Source organism: Lycorma delicatula, chromosome 8 (genome assembly GCF_047948215.1).
Source record: "Lycorma delicatula isolate Av1 chromosome 8, ASM4794821v1, whole genome shotgun sequence".
NCBI classification, from domain to species: Eukaryota; Metazoa; Arthropoda; class Insecta; order Hemiptera; family Fulgoridae; genus Lycorma; species Lycorma delicatula.
In genome coordinates, this window is record NC_134462.1 from 44,594,079 (window position 1) to 44,615,000 (window position 20,922).

The 20,922-nt window shown below is 27.6% G+C and overlaps 1 protein-coding gene across 4 annotated transcripts in view; it reads right to left on the reverse strand.

Annotated features, from left to right (window-relative positions):
- Window positions 1–20,922, reverse strand: part of LOC142328964 (proton-coupled amino acid transporter-like protein acs) — a 109,816-nt gene that overhangs the window by 46,148 nt on the left and 42,746 nt on the right. The window contains exon 1 of one of the 4 annotated variants that reach the window (XM_075373184.1): window positions 4,195–4,215. The exons of the other annotated variants lie outside the window; for them this stretch is intronic. The gene's annotated coding sequence lies outside the window, so the exon portion shown is untranslated. Of the gene's footprint in view, window positions 1–4,194; window positions 4,216–20,922 lie in introns of those variants that run through there. 4 annotated transcript variants of the gene reach the window in all.

The following is a 20,922-nucleotide window of genomic DNA, read 5'->3' on the forward strand; positions in this document are numbered from 1 at the left end:
ATTTTTTTAGCAGTTCCATATATATATATATATAGTTTACTGAGTGTGATTATTTTTTAAAGTAATGTAGAATCTTTTCTATTAAGTATCTTATATATATACACACATACACACACACAAACATTTTTTTTAAACTTAGAAAATTCAGTTTTACATAATTTATTGACATTTAAATATTGTTACATATTTCATGAAGTGTCACAATATAACCTGTATTCCAATAAGTAATCTGGAAGTAATTACGATATCTAACAAAATTTTGAATGAAGATATTATCTATCTATATATATACATACATACACACTAGCCGGCCCGTCTAGCCAGAACCTAGACCCTCGGACTCAGGTCAACCCAGGCGATTCCCGGACCCAACTCAGGAGATACTCGGGGCCTCCCGAGGCCAAGGGGCCTACCCCATAGCCGCAAAGATCTCTTCGCTCGCTAATCCCAATTTTCCAGGGGGATCGGCGCCCTGGACACCCGCAGAGCTTGCTTCGATCGCCATTCCCATCTACTCAGAGGGCTCTACCCCCTATTACCCGCACTGTAAGTTATCCTCATGGTTGTGAGAATAATACTAATAAATAATATATTATTCAGGTTTTATAGAAACCTGAAAAAGAAACTAAATTATAAAAGACAGAATAATAGTAACTATGGTAACTAAAGTACACATACCTTTGACGACGAAAAATTATAACTTATTTATTTGCCGTGATGACAGAAATATAATAATGAAGTAAAAGGATTAATGTATTTTTTCCTTAATGAATATCATAATTCATAATTTCACACTCCTTGCGGACGAAGAAATAATGAATATTTTTAATTATCTTAACCTTCAAGGGAGCTTGCTGGGACCTTAGTCGATGGTTTAAAACCTTTTCTGGTTTAAAACACGAATGTATGCTGCAAATTTGAAAGTAATCGGTCGGTTGGTTCTTGCGTGATGCGATAACAAACAAAAAGACAAACTTTGTAAATTTAATTCTATTTTGTAATATTATTCATTCGATTGATTCGAATCATTCAGTTTAAATCCAGCTCACACAGTGATAGAGACTCACAGTTCGCGTTCATTAATTCAATTCATTAAATTTTGGGCTTCAACCGGCAAATATCCACTATTACATAAATAAAGATATTTTTTTTTTCCGAGATGAAATATATCTAAAAATCTTCTCAGTTATGCCAAGACACATGGGGTAAAAATTTGGTTGCGATTGATCGAGTAGTTTTTTTGTTTATCCCGAACAATCAAAAACCTTTTTCTTTATATATATATATAGTGGTGGTTTGTTATTACTTCACCAAAATCTACTCAACCGATTGAACTATGTACGGTAAAGTTTTTACACCCGGAAAGAGCATAGAACTATTGCGATTACGAAATATTTCACCGTTTCAAGATTGTGGCCGTTTTATTCGCTTTCCGGGTTACAGTCCTTGCCGATATTCAACTTTACTATGACGAAACCGTTGGTAAAATTGAATTCGGAAACCACTTGGGGTATTTGAAATTAAATTTTCTACAGTAAAAGATCTCTTGTCATTTTCGACGTCTCTTTCGGTTATCGAAAAAAGTAGCTTTAAAGATGCGACCTTTAGACTTGTCCTTCATTTTCAAGCACCTCCAGTTTCTACTTCAATCTGATTTTGACAACAATAGATAAGTCACAATGGCAGAAGCTTCAAGTGGCTGGTTTCCTCTTGGAGAATCAGTATTCCGGGAATGGAAAACTACGTATATGTAGCTTGCTCCAGAGTCTCCTATGGGAGCAATCTTATATATACACTAGAGAGAAGAGCTGTAAATATTGTATAGAAGTCCATTATTTAGATTATTTTGATTCTCAAACTGTTCCACAATATTACAGAAAAAATTCAAAACAAAATAAAATAAAAAATTAGAAACGAATTACAATAATTTTCTTGTGATGTTTGTCGGGTAACACTAAGAAGCTTGAAAAATACTTTTTTATCCAAGGACGGGTAAAAAAGTCATTGGTACAAAGTACCAAGGACGGGTAATCAGCTATAACTACTATTTTTAAGGTAGGAGGCCGATTACTCTGAAACTCGCATACTTAAGATCACGTAAAGTTTCGAGTCATTTGCTGACAAAACGTGGCTCTGAAAAAAATTCAACGCACTGATATTTTTTGTAAATTGATAATTTTGTAAATTATTATTATTTATCAGTATTATTCTCACAAGCACGAGGATAACATACACAGAGAGGTTCAGGAGGCGGCCTCCTGGATAGACATATATATATGTCTCCGGCTAATATGTATATACATATATATTATAAATATGTAATATATTTTTATGTTTAATAATTTATTTGAAAATAATGATATATGTCAAATAATTTGTGTGGTATAGCACTGTATATAATTTATATTTTATTTATACATTGTATCATTAATTTCTCATTTTATAATTTTTGACTAATATAATTCCTTCATTTTACGAGTACGTATAAAAGTTTGATCTATATCATATGATTTATTTACTTATAAATTAATCTATTAAAAAATTAATGTAGGAATTCTACATTAAAAAAAATGAATAGTGTTAATCATTATTATTAGTTTTTTTTAATTTTTTTAGTTGAGAGAGAGTAAAAAGGGGAAGAAAGAGCGAGGGAAATATCAAGTTTCACATTTCCACCTCGCTAAAATTGGTGAAAAAATCCCGCCATTTATACAAACTATTATTAATACGAGTAGTTGGGACTTTATTTAGAATACAAAGCGAAGCTAGAGCTATAATAGATTAAAAAAAATGTTAAAGTACACAGAACACAAAAGCACACAAGCGAAGACAAAAACACGGTAAAAAGGGTGTCATTTACATATATGGTTTTGCCAAGGAAATGAGTAATAACAATGAAGTGTGGCGCGATTTTACAGTGTACCCCTCTTTTATATATATATATATATATATATATATATATATATATATATTATGAGCAGTTATGGCAGTTAAAACATGAAAAATATTTTTGTTAGAATACTTTGATAACATATACGAGCAATTAGTTTTCGTTAAAAATTTCACAATTTGCCGTAAATTTACTTTTAAAAAATAATGAAAATTATTTTAATTAATACATTTTATGATAATGTTTAAATAAATGTAAAGAATTATATTTAAAAAAAAAATAAATAAAATATGTTCCAACTCAGTTTTTGGATATTTTTAATTAATCTTTATAAAAGGACATTTTTCTTTTCATTATAAAATATACTTTTAAGATAACTCCTTTGTTTTATTCCATGGCCAGAAATCCTACTATTATGTAGATAAAATTTTGAAAATTGATGTAATATCTATATTCAAAATAAATTTTTAAATTAAATTACGAAAAATAAATCACAACATAAACACATATACATATGAAAAAATGTAAATCATAATTAATTGTTAGATGACGGTCATCCTATAGTATAAAAAAAAATTATTACACGCATTATACGTCAGGTAACTGAGGATGTGTGATATAGTAATAGATATGTTAAGGTTAAAGTACTGTATGTAGGCACACAGTAGGAAAGAATGGAAAATAAGGGTTCAAATTATTGACGATTTAAAAGTAAGGAACAAACATAAGAGCTAGCTTGTTATCTCAACTCTTTTAAAAATATAACAATCTTTTTATGATTAATGTATAAATTACTGATGATATTGTACGTTTCCTCGTTTAAAAACCTATATATATATATATATAAACATTTCTGACACAAAAATTGAAACACCGAACTTAACACTATTATTAAATTATAATTTAATAATAATTAAAGATAAGATATTTTTGAACAGCATATGTATAATAATTAATATTTCGATTGTAAAAAAAGAAGCCAACGAAATAAAGGCCAAATTAGAAATTTTATACATAAAAAAATGAAAATAAAAATAGTTGTAGTAGATCGATAAGTTAAAAAAAGCTTATTTAAAAATAAAAAAATAATCGATTAAAAAATACAATAATTTTTATTAACGTGTGAAATACGCAGTAGTTTTCGCGAAAGAACAATTTTTTTTTAACTACTCGCATACGCTATAAAATGTACACGTTGGGGATAAAGAATAAAAGACTGATTGACCTAAACCAAACAAAACGAATATGTTTGAATAAAAAACAGGCTGAAACGCATATGATGGACTATTTATAATATACCTTACTTTTACAAGAGCTGTACTTGAGTCCGAACACGAAAAGACAAGCGTAGCGAACTTCGTTACACAGGCTCCGACAAAACGAAAAACAAACACGTCACAAGAACACTACTTCACTTTACACAACCCTCACAGCATCCCACGGTTACGTAACGTGCTTGCACCGACGAGATGGAATAGGACCTATCCTGAATGGGATCAACATAGGAACGCGCATGCACAAGCATTCAAAGATTTTCCGATACAGTGGCGCCTGCGTTCCCTTCGCAAATACAATCCTCACGACCGAACAACTTCCCCCGTTTCTTCTTTTTTTTTTTTTTGTAAATAATAGGTCGTGGACCCAATATTTTCTCCCCATTCCAGTCTCAATTTAATTATTATTGTTGTTTTCCATTACTGTACTTGACCACATAAACAAATTAGATATAAAAATTCAAACAACAAAATCATATTTTACCATAAATTTAAAATGGATGTAATGCATCTTTGTTTTTATGAACCAACGATTTGATCCACACACATTCATACGCATAAAAATCCACTCTTTTACTCACTAAAAATATTTCGTAAATTTATTATTTTATCAAATAATAATCATAATTGCAAAAAATCAATAAGTCACATAAATAAAAAAAAATTTGCTGAATTAAAAAAAATAATAATTTAAGAAATGTAGGTTAATTTATTAAAAAATCCCTTAATTTTTTCAATTATATCTGTATACAAAAATGTCCATCACAGGTGATAAAAAGTGTATTATATAAAAATCACAATTATTCATTTTTAAAAAATTTTAATTAACAATATAAAATTTTTATTAATAAATTTTAGAAAAGAAAATTTCAATAAAATAATAATTTAAATGTTTATGTATAAATTATATTTCGTCATACAAAGAAATAATATTTTTAATTTCATTCAAATTAATTGGTTAATTCATGTGCTACCTTATAAAAAAGAAATTGTGGTAAATACGCGTAAACATACTTTCTGTAAAAAAATATTTAGGAATGATTGCGGGGATAGTAGTCATTAAATCTTTTAATAAAGTCAATATGTATTACCGAGATGCTTATAAACAGGATTTTGATTGAAACGTAGAGGATATTTATACATAGAATCAAATCTTCTCAAATCTTACTGTAAATAGATAAACATTACAGCTTATTTATCTACTAAAATATTTATAAAAAAAAAAAACAACAAAAAACTAGAAAATCATTCATTTGCAAAACAAAGTTTCGTTCAAATCAATTTAGTGGTTTCTGAATTATTCAAGCACAAAAATAAATTCTTAAAAAAAATAAATTCGAATAAAAAGTAAACTAATTTTTTTTTTAAGTTTTATAAAAAAAAAACATGTAAAAATGTCTAATTTTTCCTCAGTGTTTTTTTTTATACATATTAACTAAAACAAAATGTTAAAAGATTTAATATTTTTGTAAACATTCAACAGTTATAATCGTAGATAAGCTACTTATAATTGCGTAAAAATAACAATAACTATTTTATGTTATAATTAATTTCAATTTTTATTACAACATATATTTATAGTACTTGTCAATCGGTGATTAAACGTAAAAAATAAATTTAATAATAATAAAAATATTGATAAATTATAATTTAAAAAATTTAATATTTTTTTTAAATGCCCCATAATAAAAATTATTTTAAAACGTAAACGTTCCTTGGATACCTTACAAACAGGTTAATGAAGTGAACTGCGTTACGGCCCGTCATTATCGATTTACTTAAGCGCTGACATGAGAGCTGTTGTAGATTAGGGAGAAAGAGGAAAAGGACGCTTATAAACTAAGTAATTATAAAAATTATTACATAAGTTAATGAATAAATAAATAAAAGAATGGATTACATACGCGCGCGCGCGCGCGCACACACACACACACTCATACATATGTAAGTTAAAATCCTCCACCGATTTCGCAGGTAAAAAATCAGCGAAATAGTTTTATAAAATAACTAACTGCTCAGTCCAGCTTCATAGCCAGGCATCGCTTCGCTCTGCTCTTTGGGGCGTAAAAGCAGATTCAGTTTTTGAAAACAGATTTATTTATCGTAATCGTGTAAAAATATATAACTCCAACTTCAGTTATAAAATTCACTAACACTTTACAAAATAATTGTAACTGTTTTCCAGACAATCCATGAGGTACAGCCAAATGTGCGTTTGTTTTAAGTCTTGAAAATTTTTTCAAGACACAATTCATTTTTGCGTGCCTCAAATTAAATGCATATTTCGAAAAATTACTGTAATTAAAAGATATTGCTATTTGTTTTTCCGGTACTTTAATTATTCATTTCGATTTCTTATTTCTATTTCATAATTTTAACGTTGGCCCTTGTACTGCTATCAAATACTCTGTTTGAATTTTTAAAATTGGTCGTACCGTTCCGGAGATGTAACTGAATTTCGGAATAAGATAATGACCGGATAACCGGACAACTGGATAATCAAGAATATAAAAGAAAAATATAAAAACCACTCTTGCAATAAATAGAAACATTATATCGAATTAAATTTTTTTTAAACCTATGGGGTTCTTAATCTTCCATTTCAAAAAAATCAATTCCTTTCTTACTTTCTTGAACGAAGTAAAGGAAGTATTGTGATCGCCAAAAAATTTCGGTTTTCAGATTTCAACGGAAATATCCATTTTGAGCACCCCCTAAATCCATTTTGATTAGTATCGGCGTGACGTCTGTACGTACGTATGTATCTCGCATAACTCAAAATCGATCAGCAGTAGACTGTTGAAATTTTGGATTTAGGACTTTTATAACATCTAGTTGCGCACCTCCCCTTTTATTAATTGCAATTGACTGGAACAAAAGTGTACAAAAAAACCCAAAATAAAAAAAATTGGTTTTTGAACTTTTTCTTAACTGTAGTAATAAGTCTTCGTTTAGAGCTTTTCAGTGATATATCATAAGTGGTACTTATTTTCATTGGTTCCAGAGTTATAGACAAATAAAATTTTAATTAATGAAATATTTGGATCTTACAAGGGGTAGGCACATCGATTCGAATCCGACCTCATATACATATATTTATTTTTAACTTTTTTTGTTAATTAATATGTCGATTTATTGATAATTATTAACCTCTGATTATAAAATAAAACGTTTTAACAATAAATAATAGTTCAATAAAAAAAAATATGAAAAAAATCAGAAGTTAATCGTGAAATAGAATTTTATATACGTTCCATTTTAATTCAAATTTTTTTACAGAGGTTAATAATTATTAATAAATCAATATATTTAAATTAAAATAAAAAAATAAAAGATAACAAAAAATATATGTATATGAATTTGGATTCGAACCGATGTGTGCAAGGCTATGGATCCGATACATTCTCACTTGCACCACAAACTACTTCAGTGACGTGAAACAAAAATGCTGATACGGACACCGCAAAAAAATGTGATGCAATATGGTGTCCACTATAGATTTGCATCGGTTCGAATCCGACTTCATATACATTTTTTTAAAGATTTATTTTTAATTTAAATGTATTGATTTATTAATAACTCTCAACCTCTGTAAAAAATTGTTGAATTAAAATGAAAAGTACGTAAAATTTTATTTCACCAATAACTTCCATTTTCATTTTTTTTTTATTGTTATTTTTGAATTATTATTTGTAGTACATATTTTTACAATCAGAGGTTAACAATTATTAACAAATCAATATATTTAAATTAAAATAAAAAGATTAAGTCGGATTCGAACCGATTTACCTTTCCCTTGTAAGATCCAAATTAATTAAACTTTTATTTGGCTATAACTCTGGAACCAATGAAAATAAGTACCATTTATGATATATCGTTAAAAAGTTCTCAATGAGTGCTTATTACTGCAGTTAAGAAAAACCCCAAAATTAAAAAAAAAATCGATTTTTGACTTTTTGGAGACTTTTGGTCCAGTCGATTGCAATCAAAGGGAAGGTGCACAACCAGATGTTACAACAGTCCCAAATCCAAAATTTCAACATCCTACTAATATCGTTTTCGAGTTACGCGAGATATATATGTACAGACGTCACGCCGTAACTAGTCAAAGAGTCAAAATGGATTCAGGGATGGTAAAAATGAGTATTTCCGTTGAAATCTGAAAACCTAAATTTTTCGCTATCGCAATACTTCCTTTACTTTGTACAAGGAAGTAAAAATAACAAAGCAATGTAAAATAATAATTTACGTGCAAGTTTTATTGTTGAACAGGACATTTCAAATAGTTTTTTTTTACAATATCTATTAACTTTAAATATGTTTTACATGATCACCTTTTGTGGCGCGTAATATGTCTAGACGAAAAATATTTGGAGTTATTACATTAATTACACCTTGCCTTTGACGAACCCCCAAACAAAGAAATCGAGTGGCGTAACATCAGGGATCAGGTGGCCAGAGAATTAGTCCATCACAACCAATCAAACGTTGAGCCAATTTTTCATGTAGCTATTCCCTAACATGTAAACTCCATTGTGGTGATGATGCGCCATCTTGTTGGAAGTAAATGTTCGATTAATGATATTCAATTTTTGGTACTGCATACTCTTGTAACATGTCTAGATAACTAACGCTAGTAACCGTTGGCTCGGCCAAGAAGAATGGTCCGATCACTTCATAAGCAGTCTAACGCACACCATACATTAATTTTTGGGCTATTACGTTGTGTTTTTCAAACGGGATGAGGCTACCTTAAATCCGACATTTATAACGATTAATGTGACTAGAAATATGGAAGGTAGCTTCGTCAGAGAGAAAGTTTTATTGCATTATTTTTGTTCATATTTAAGCAAGGAATTCGCGATGGATAAAGTGTTACGAAGTGGTTCATAGAGTTACTACCATCTACTTGTCTTTCCGTGAGGAAAGTTTGATAATTTGAAGCGATGGAACGAAATTCTGCAATCTGTTTATATGTATGAAGCTATGTACGTATACTGGCCTAACTCCAACAAAGGACTCGCTCTGTTACCAACGGGTCTGAAAAAAATAAAGCTGTGCAATATATCCACAGATTTCGGAATATCATACAAGGAAATCAAACAATCATACGTAGAGAACTACTAATACGTACTGATAAATTAGTTATTATTATACCATTTAAAATTTTTTCGAATAAAAAAGAAGACTTTTAAATGGAAACTAGCTCTATTATTATTTTTTTTAAAAAGGAAATGAAAATAACTTAATCACTTTCATGTAAGCATAAGGTTATATGACTGATGATTAAATGATTGAACCTTAAACGATATGGGTTTGCTTTCTTGAATGATAAAATCAAAGGAAGTGAAAAATGTCTGCGGTGTCAGAAATAGACGTCTGCATCCTATTCTCATTTGTAAGAGAAGCAATTAAATTCAGTTTAACATTGAAGTGGAAGGGAAAACTGATTTCATGTGACATCATATCAGTAGATGTGTTGTGATTGATGCAAAGAGTTAATCAGATATATACACCCACAGAAGTAGGAGGAGCAAATTACGAGTAAAAGATAAAGAAGGCAAGATCAACTATTGCCATAAAACATCATTGTCTAATCGTGATTATGTGAACCAACAAAAACAGTTTTAAAACATATTTCAAAATTATTTTTACAAGTTAATGAATTGATAAAAAATGGTAATATTAAACAAAAGTCATCCTTTTTAAGTACAGCAGTTAAAGTTAAAATAATCTGATGGGATACCATATGACCTTGTACGCTTGTTAAATTACATATACACATTTTTATTTCCTTGTACGAAATAAAAGAAGTATTGTACCACGAAAAATTTCGGTTTTCAGATTTCAACGGAAATATCCATTCTGACCATCCCTGAATCCATTTTGACTAGTTTCGGCGTGACGTCTGTACGTATATACGTACGTATGTTCAAGGAAGTACGTTCGTGCAAGGAAGTAATTTCGGTTCTGATGGAAACAAAATTCTATTACAATAAATCTAATAATATTTCGCAAAAATTACTTTTGCTTAATAATTGATTTTCACTGTTTCTTTAATACATTTTTTCAATATCATTGTTTTTTTTATAGATTCAGTATAATGATTTCAAGGTCATTACGGGAAAATATATTTTTCACATTTCGTTTTAAAGATATGAAACTGCAGAATATAAAAAACTTATTAAATCAATAAATTTGTATTTTTACTTTTATGTACGAAGTAAAGGAAGTATTGTGATCGCGAAAAATTTCGGTTTTCAGGTTTCAACGGAAATACCTATTTTGATCATTCCTAAATCCATTATGACTAGTTTCGGCGTGAGGTCTGTACGTACGTATGTAAGCAGTTATGTACGTGTATATCTCGAATAATTCAAAAACGATTTGCCGTAGGGATGTTGAAATTTTGGATTTAGGACTGTTTTAACATCTAGTTGTGCACCTCCCCTCTTGATTGCAATTGACTGAACCAAAAGTTCTAAAAAATTTGGATTTTTGACTTTTACATGACTGCAGTAATAAGCCCTCATTAAGAGAGCTTTTCAACGATATAAGTGGAGCTTATTTTCCAGAATTATAGTCAAATAAATTTTAATTAATGAAATATTTGGATCTTACAAGGGAAGGTCTTCCCTTGTAAATTTCGGTTCAAATCATATCTCATCTCCTTTTTGTTAGTTTTATTTTTTTAACTTTTTTTTTAATTTAAATATATTGATTTATTAATAATTAATAACCCGTGATAGTAAAAAAATTACAGTAAATAATAAAACATTAAAAAAAAAATGTTTTAAATGAGAAGTATTAATGAAACAAAATTTTATTTACTTTTAAAAATTTGTATATGTTATTTAATAGGCATTATTACACATGTGTATATCTAATAGATTTGGTGAAACATCTGATTATTTAATATTAATTGAAAATTATAATTTAGAATCGTAATATTTTTGGATTCTCTAGTTTAATTTCTGTTTAATTATTTTGGAATTTCTGTTTAATTTTGTCTACAGAATGACTGAAAAATAGACCTTTACCAGAACAATATATACTCTGAGTCAAACATGCCCGATCTTTAATAAATTGCAGAATTGAAAATACTTATTTTTTAATTCATTACTCCTCTGATATTCTCGGATAATATTCTCCCTAAGTCGGAATTGATCATTTCGTTTATTTGTTTTTTGTTGTCAATAATTTAATCGCTCTTTGGTTTGATGTAATTCTTCTGATCTTAATTTGTTTACACGTTCTCTAGTTTTCAAATTTTCTCTCTCTTTATATTCATCATCCTCTCTTAATTTTTTTATTCTTTCTTTGGCTTTAACATTTTCATCCTCTACATATTTATCATCTTATCTTAATGTTTTTATTCTCTTTTGTTTGCAACATTTTCTTCCTTTTTTCCTTTTTCCTTTTTTTAACTTTTTTTTATTTAAATATATTGGTTTATTAATAATTATTAATCTCTGATTGTAAAAAAAATTACAATAAATAATAATTCTATTATAACAATAGAAAAAAAAAGAAAAAAATCAGAAGTTATTAGTGAAATAACATTTTATGTACTTTTTAAAAATGAGAATATGTAATTTAATAGGCGTAAAAGGAAGTCATGTGGAAACCACATCAGATTTTTTTTGTGTAAACACGTATGTGTATGTTTGTAAGTCCGTCAATAAATTTTGAACGCTGTAAAACAAAATTTTTGACTAAAATCTAATGGATTGTTCTTCGAGGCTTTTAACAAATTAATTTAGAGGAAAAGGATCTCATAAAGATTGAACAGATAATATTTCAATAAAAATAATAATTCATTCCTTGAGCCGCTTTCGGCTTTTTGAAAATACTTTATTTCCTCTTCATTACTTAAAATAAAAAATAATTCATGTATTTTCAGTAACAATATTTCAAATTTAAATAGTTCTTAATTTATCTACTATAATATATTACTTAATTTATTTTTATATCCTTACAACAGAAGATTAGACTGATTCCTTTGATTAAATGTAAATTTAATTCTAAATTTGTCAGATTTGGTTTTTAGAGATATCTACTATCAGGATAATTTAGAAAAAAAATTCTTTAGTGTTGACTGGGGATTCTATTTATTTTATTATTATGATCTCAAATATCCTTACAGATATAAAAGCTGTAAGGTTCTAACAATGAAGATAGTATGAAGATGAGGAAGATAGTATGATAGAATAAAAAAAATCAAATCCAAATCAGCTGATCTAGAAGCCAGCATTTAAAAACCTACATCAACTGGCAAACCAATTGGAAGATTGATCATTAAATATTGGTAGATTGACAGTTAGAGGGACTTTAATGAAAGAACAATAACAAAATGGGGAATATCGAAAAAATATTTATTAGACAGATTTAATGAAAGCTCAAGACCTAAATTAACAGTAGAACAATATGTGTATTCTTTTATGTAGCAGTTTTCTAATGAAATATTTACATTAAAAACACTGGTCCTTTTACAAACCGTATCTATATTTATTAGTAATCAAAATACGAACAGTCTTTTATAACATTACATGTATTTATAAAATAAAATTTTGCAGGATTATGCAGAAGCGAATTGTATTATACTCGGCTTAGAACAACGATAAAAATTAAAGTAAAGTCGGGTATGAATCAATATGAAAATTAAATTATTAGATGACTCCGTATTTTCCAAATAGTGCAGCTCCAGTCCTGCTTTGATTTGATTTTTTTTATCAACAACTATTTTATTCCATTAGCTAAGTACAACTTATTAATTAATCATCCATAAACTAACAGATGTAGAACACTGTTATTAGTAGCACCGGTCAACCGCAATAACAACTGTTCCGTAATCTTGTGTAATTGGTACGAATCCATTTAAAGGGTTTAAAATACGTTAACAGAATTTAAAAAGTGATAACAGAAAAATCCTTTTCGGCACGCCGGAAGGCGGAGGTAGATTTCACCGCCTTTTTTAGGGGATAAAAAATATTTACACCTTAAAGTTAAGAAAAACTTCAAATTTACTCAATATGACAATGGCTGCATGCGAAAAAAAGTTTTACTAGTTTAGCATACGACAAGCCCCATCTTCTTACAATTCCAGCAACATTTGGTCATCCCTTGTCGTAAGGGTTGGTCATATCAGAAATTATTACAGACGTAATAATTACATTACTTAAAATTATTAAGTTTTAGGTAATGTTTAGAGGAATAACGTCAACTTTAAACCGATTCGATACTGCGCCTATTAAGGGAGATATGATTTTTTTTTGTCTTCAGAACCCCATTTTTTCACCCCTGGGCCAATGGTTTGCGATATCAAAAAACTTTACTTTATATAAGTTTTAAGCTCTTATCCAAAGAATAGTAAGAAATTTAAACAAATTCAATATTTTACTTATTAAGAAAGTTATAGCGATATTTTGTTTTTTCGAAAAAGCCGCCCTCCATTTCCGCCCCCATGGTCCGATTTTGGCCGTTAACAAACTCGACCGTGATTTTGAGCTGTTATATTATATGTATCAATTTGAAAGTGATTGGCGCAAAATTACAACAGTTATCGTGTCCACAAGAAAGTGAAATATATAAACTTTTGAGCTGACGGTGTTTTTGGGGTCTGAGGGATGTGAAACGCGAAGATATGACGAAATTTTCCGGAAGTCGAATCATAGTACTCATTACAATAGGTAGTTTTCTTATTAAATATACCTAAAAGGAGTTATTGTACGATTTGACCGCTTTTTTTATAAATTTCATTTTCGTTGATACTAAATATATGAATGATGATTATCATATGTTTTTACTTTGTATTTTATAGTTTATTATAATAAATTATAATTAAAAACTTTAATTTTTATTTTACAAAGAATTAGGCACAGCTTACACGATAGACCATTAGACTTATTTTATACTCTCTAGATAGGAAATGGAAGTCCAGATAAATCGATAGGCAGCGATTCACACAATGACACACTGTATTGTATTTTAAATCGGAGTTGTAGAGATTTTAGTACGGAACTCATGAGATCTGAGTTGTACCTACGAATGGCAAAATGGAAGGAAGAAAGCACGGATGAGGAAAAAGGATAAATAGTCAGAAAAGATGACGTAATCGCAGCTAGAGATAATCTTAACAGGAGACAAATTCAAGGCTTAACGGTTCAAAGTTTCAAGAACTTACTGTCCTTCGGATATAAAAACGATTTTGTGTGGACCTTTTTGGTATAATAAAATGTAATTCATAAATAAAAGAGCCACCCTAGAAGTGGTTCACGTTTACTAAAGTCTTTCCAAATTCCTGGAATTGTACGGCGAGTGAAATTGCCCAAATAAACAATAAACCATTTAGTCGAATCTCCTACTGGAGATTAATTTATCACTAACACGTTTTACCTGCTTTTACCAGACTGTAATTTGTTCCTGCCAGATACCAGTGATCGGACTCTGTTAAAAATTCATTTCGATCATTTTTCAAATGCTAATTTCTAGACTGTGTCGTACTAAAAAATTCTACTAGTTTGAATATGCTATAAATTAAAGAAAAATTTTGTTACAACGTAAAATTCTAACAGTAAATAAATCAAAGAAAAATAAACAGTACGATTTACTTACATTATGAGTATGATGTAAGTACTAAAGTTTATATAAATATATATATATATGTGCGTGTGTGTGTGTGTGTGTGTGAGTTTGTGCGCGCGCGCGTGAACGTTTCGATTGTTATAATTTCTATAAGTACTACATCATTCTGATCACAGGAAGCTTTCATAAACCACCTACCGCTTAAACATCAAAGCTTTCTCAAGCTACTTTAACAAACGACAAGCCACTTAATGTTAACATTTTTATTCCATCAAATATTCGTCTATAATATTGTTATTATAAAAAGCAACAATAAAATCATATATCTGTAAGAACAACATAGATATGAGGATGTAATCTAATACTAATTTACAGCTACATCGATTAACTGATATATAACACTGTCGTTATTTTGCAGACATAAATAAAAATAAAATTTTACATGAATTTTTGAAAAATATTGTTACTTAATAACTTATTTGAATATTATTTCCTTGCTTAATAGAAATAAAAATTTAGACGATTTAAGAAGATTAAACGTACACAGTAAAATTTATATCATCTTCATGTTGAGAATAATATTTTTCTGAAATTTATTATTTTTTTTTAAACAAGTATTTTTTATTATTATTTTCTATGTATATAGACTTGTGTACATAGTTTCATGCTTCATTCTTTTCCTTTTTAGCCTCCTGGAATTACCGTTCAGATATTACATCAGAGGATGAATGAGGATGATATGTATGAGTGTAAATAAAGCGTTGTCTTGTACAGTCTCAGTTAGACCATTCCTGAGATGTGTGATTAATTGAAACCCAACCACCAAAGAACACCGGTATCCACGATCTAGTTTCTATGCTTAGTACTGCCTAACTTTCTTAGCTTCATTTTTCTATCACTTGTTGACGCGTTTCGGAACCACTCCATTGCCAAAACATAATGTACTGGTACTTTTAAGTTTCTGTTAATATTTATATAGCATTTAGTCAACGCCCCTCCCTTTATTTGACGTCATGCCTTATCTGGCCTTCTTATTTTTTATTTGTTATTAATGGTTATACTTATCTTTCAATTTTATTTATCTATTTAATATTTTCAGTAAATTGAAGTTCTTGAAAAGGACATTCACTTGAATCTTGATCTGTTCATTTATGATCGTTTTATTGTTACATTTTAATATAAAGATTTCTAGATTTTCTAAAAGTTCATTCTTCTTCCTTTAACAAATTTGTGAATTACTGTCTTTGATTCTTCCATTTTCATTGGGGTATATCCTTCTTTTAAATATGTTGCATAATTAGAATATTATTTTTTATTTTTAAAAGATTTTATGTGTTCGTTAAATTTTAATTTTCTTCCCGTTGTCCAGTGTATGTTGCAGTTCCTTTACATTTCATTTTGTATTTACCGTTACTATTGTATATATCTTTTCTTCTATGTTACTATTAAAAATATTTTATAGTGTATTATTAATATTTATAGCCATTTTTATATTATATTTACTAAAATATTTTTTAATTGGGTAAATGTTACTCCACTTAAATGCTTATTTTATCTTTTGTTGTTTTAATTTCATTTAATTTATTTCTACTTTTATTCATTTTTCTGATCATTTCATTTTTATACCCGTTATTTTCTGCTATTTGGAAGAGAGTTTAACTCTTGTATATGCTGGTTTCTTTAATGTTAATTTATGTAGTCTATCTATTATATATCTAAAAATCGCTAATTTATACTTCATTGAGTGATTCGAATCGTAAGCTATGATATTATCTGTATAGGTTTCTTTTCTGTATATTTCAAAATGAAAAAATACAAAAATTAAATTCCATCAAAAAACTGTTAACATAGCTAACATAAATTTAGATGAATATGAATTCCTAAATAAAGGACTAAAATATAATATAAAAATTTTAACATTGAAAAAATATTGAATAAAACATTATAGATATAGAGAACGCAATAGAAATGATACCAGTAGAAGAACAGACGCATGCAAGACATTTAGCAGTAGAATTAATTAAAATCAATTAAAAAAGTAACCAAAATGAAATATAACAAGTAAAAAGTAACATAACATATAAAGTAATAGTACAATATAAAGAAACATATATTAACATATAAAGTAAGTATAAGTAGTATAACATATAAAAAGTAACAAAAATAAAATATATGTAAAAAAAATAAAAATACAGAAAAAATAAAACAATATAAAAAAGAAACTTAAAGAAAATAATGCACTAATTACAAAATCAGATAAAGGAAATCAATAGATATTAAAAAAGAAGATTATATAAAGAAAACAGAAAATTTTATAAATAAAACCCAATGTACAATAGAAAAGAAAGAATAAAGTCGGGAGAAAGATAAAACCAAAATATATCAGAATTAAAATAAAGAAATTTAAAAAAATTCTAATTAAAGACATGAATCCGAGCATACCAATTATGAGAACATAGATTAAAAACTACAGAGAATTTACCGATAAGACCTATAATAAATTACACGAATTCGCCAGAATATAAATTAGCAAAATATTTAGCAAATACATTAAAAGACGTAGGAATATTGAAAAACCAATATACAGTAAAAAATAAAAAAATATAAGAATAACAGAAGACTGCAGAATTGCCATAGAAAATTTATATCTATCTGCACCATTAAAAGAAAATCTTATAAAAGAAATAAATGAGGAAAAAAAAATAATAGCTTGAAAATAGAAATTATTAGAACTTTAGAAACAATCCTTTAACAAAACCAGTTTAAATTTAATAATAAAATATATAAAACGAAGGATAGGTTAGGGATGGGTGACCCACTATCAGCGATACTAAGCGAAGTATTCCTACAGAATATCGTAGAAGAGAATACACCAGATATCATGAAAAATACAGATGTTTAGAGAATATTAGTTACACGGATGATACTGTTAGTTATTAAAAATAAATTAATAATAATGAAGAAAAGATTCTGGAAGTAATGAACAAATTCACCATAACATTAACTATACGGTGGAAAAAAAGAAAGACAAATTTTTAATCTAATATTAATTTTTTAGCTCTAACAGTAAAAAGGAATTATAATAATCTAAATTTAATAACACGAGATAGATAGATAAAATTAAAAGATAAGTATTAATAACAAATAAACAAGAAGAAGGCTAGAAAAGGCATGACGTCAAACAAAAGAGAGGGGCGCTGATTAAACGTTATATATCAGGATTAACAAAAATTTAAAAGTATCAGTACAATAAGTTTTGACAAGGGAGTGGTTCTGAAAAGCGTCAACATTCTCGTATGTAAAAGAATGAAGCTAAGAAAGGTAAACAGTACTCAATATAGAAAATAAAAATAATAGATTTAATAAAATTAACAGTAAAATGTAAAAAAATATGTTTTCAATTCTTTTTTAAAATTTCGAAATTTTAGTCAACGCCAAATTAAAAACATTACCTGCAGTTTAATTATCTTTAATTTGATGGAGAATTCAAAAAGTCAAAATTTAATGAAAAATTAAAAATCTATTTTTGTTCCTTTTGAGTGCATTTTTAAATCAACTTTTTTTATTCAATTAAATGTCTTTTAGTAAAGCATGGGAAAATACGGAAGACGTAGGGTTCGTGCATATTGCATTTCCCAAAACGGACTACCTTTTTTGGATGCAAGAATGTGCATTATATTCCTACACAATTTAATCTATACAAATATATTCATTCATTACAAATAAAGTCAAATGGTTTTTAAGTATATTTTTTACATATACGTAAATTTTCTTAAATTTCACGTGAAAATATTTCGAATATGAGACTGATATCACTCTATAACAACTACAGTAAAACCTAATTCTGAGCAATGATGACAAACAAAAAAAAAAAAAAAAAAATCATCTGCAAAGACATGGAATTCTCGTTTTAAAAGTCGTTTAATAACCCCTAAATCAATACAAAATGAAATGTTCTGCTGGACCAAGGTACGGGTTGCCTCTAAAGAATATATATGTAAAAAAAAATTCGGTTCGTTTACTTTTTTATTTTAAAGGTTTACAACTCAAAGGATAAAAGATTGGCTTTTACTTATCAACAAAATAGACCAGCCTTGGGGTATAGTGGTTAGCATTACTACTTATTGTTATTATAATAAGGTTCCAGGTTTAATTCTCAGTATGGATGATAATTTTAACCGCAAAGTAAATTCAATCAATTAAATTTATAAAATAATTAATTGGTGTGCCGAATTCAGACATACCAATGCAGAAGAATAATTATGCATTGTCTATAAATTCTTAAGTTAGATATTTTTAAGTGGTTTACAGATCTCACCTGAGCTGTAAAATCCCAAATCCAATAGAAATATAATATTGATTACAAAAAAATTCAACATTCAAAACATTAGAAAACGTTTTGGAAGCAAACGCATAAGTTTAGAAATATTCAATATATAATCTGCTAAAGATTCCTATTAAAAAAAAATAATCACAAGTTATAATGACCCAGTCATTAAACTTATTAAAATAATCCAAACCGACGCATAACATATAAAAATATATACCACATGACGAGAGTGACAAAGAATTAGTTGGAAGCACGTGTTGCTACTACTATACGTTCATAAATAGAAGTCTCACAGTAGAATTTAGGAAAGAAGCCAAAATATCTTTCAGCCGCATTTTCCTATCTCTATAGTAGTAAAAAAAGATTTTACAAAACAACAGTAAGGAATCCGAATTTTACGATGAAACAATCATGAAGGCGTTCTATTTAATTTTTTCAGCTTTAACATAAATATTATTACGTAAAATCTTATATTTGACCTATTTATCAATTCATGAATTCTTTGACTAAGATAGACAATTGATATCAGTACCTAGACAGCGCTAGAGAAATATTAGTTAAAAAAATTATTAAGAAATATAGTAAAATATCTACAAGTTTATTTCCTTCTTAAAATTATATGATATATAAATAATCGGATGCAAATTGACTCATTAAAGATAATCAGTATTTAAAAAAATAAAAATATTTATCGTATTCCAACATGCATAAGTGCATGATGAAAAATATAAGATAAAATAATTTACTCAATATTACTTTCTATGTAATAGGTAATTAATTAAAAATAAAAAAAATGTTCCCCGAACATTAATATAAAGCACCAAAACAGTTTTAGACGAGGCAATCAATTCTCTATTCATTAAAAAACTATCCAATGTAGTTTTTTTATAACTTAAACATATCACCCAGAATTTCAAACCACACTTAAATTAAATATTTCGTAGCGTAATTAATAATAATCAGCAAAATAATGGTATTTTTTCTATAGTTATTTCTTTTGGTCGTATATATATTTATGTAATTAATTCAAAGAAAACTTAACTGTTTTAATGCTATTAAATATTAAATAAAAATAATTTTATATAATAAAACCGATATTTTTGAAATTCAATTAATATTTTAAACGAAACAATATTGATTATTACTGTTTGAAATTATTTTTAATTCTCTGTTTGTAAATTAAAATCATTCATTATTAATTTTAATTAAAATGGCTTGAAAAATTCATTTAATTTTAAATATTATGTAAAGCTAAAATAAAACTTTTATTAATAATAAAGCAGTAAAGCCTTTTAAAAATATATATTACAGAAAAATTACTTTGGAAGGAAATTGCATAGATATATTAAATATATATTAAAATTAATAAATAATGAAAAAATATTTTTGAAAAAAGTAGTTTTTTTTAAACAAATGAGTGAAAAAGAAAAATACCTAACAGAAGCCCGAACCATGCTAGATGAACTAGTACGAAAGAATGTGTATTTATATTGGTTGATGTTACATTTAAAATAGCATTATTTACGATAGTTTCAATATTGCCTTCGTTAACGTCAGTTAGTCTAATGTGGGATCAAACCTTGAGATTAGTTATTACAGTCCAAAATAACAATACAGGTAGTAAGTGAGTGGTTGGTTATTATTTCTGTACATAAGTTCTTTTTTTATTGTATTGGATACTTAGACTTTTTTAAATAGTTTCTTATTTAAATTTAGAAAATATTTTTTGTTACTTTAATGCATTACACATTGATATATATATATATATTTATTTATTTATTTACATATACACATATGTAAATAAAATATTATACATAACCTAAAGATATATATATATATATATA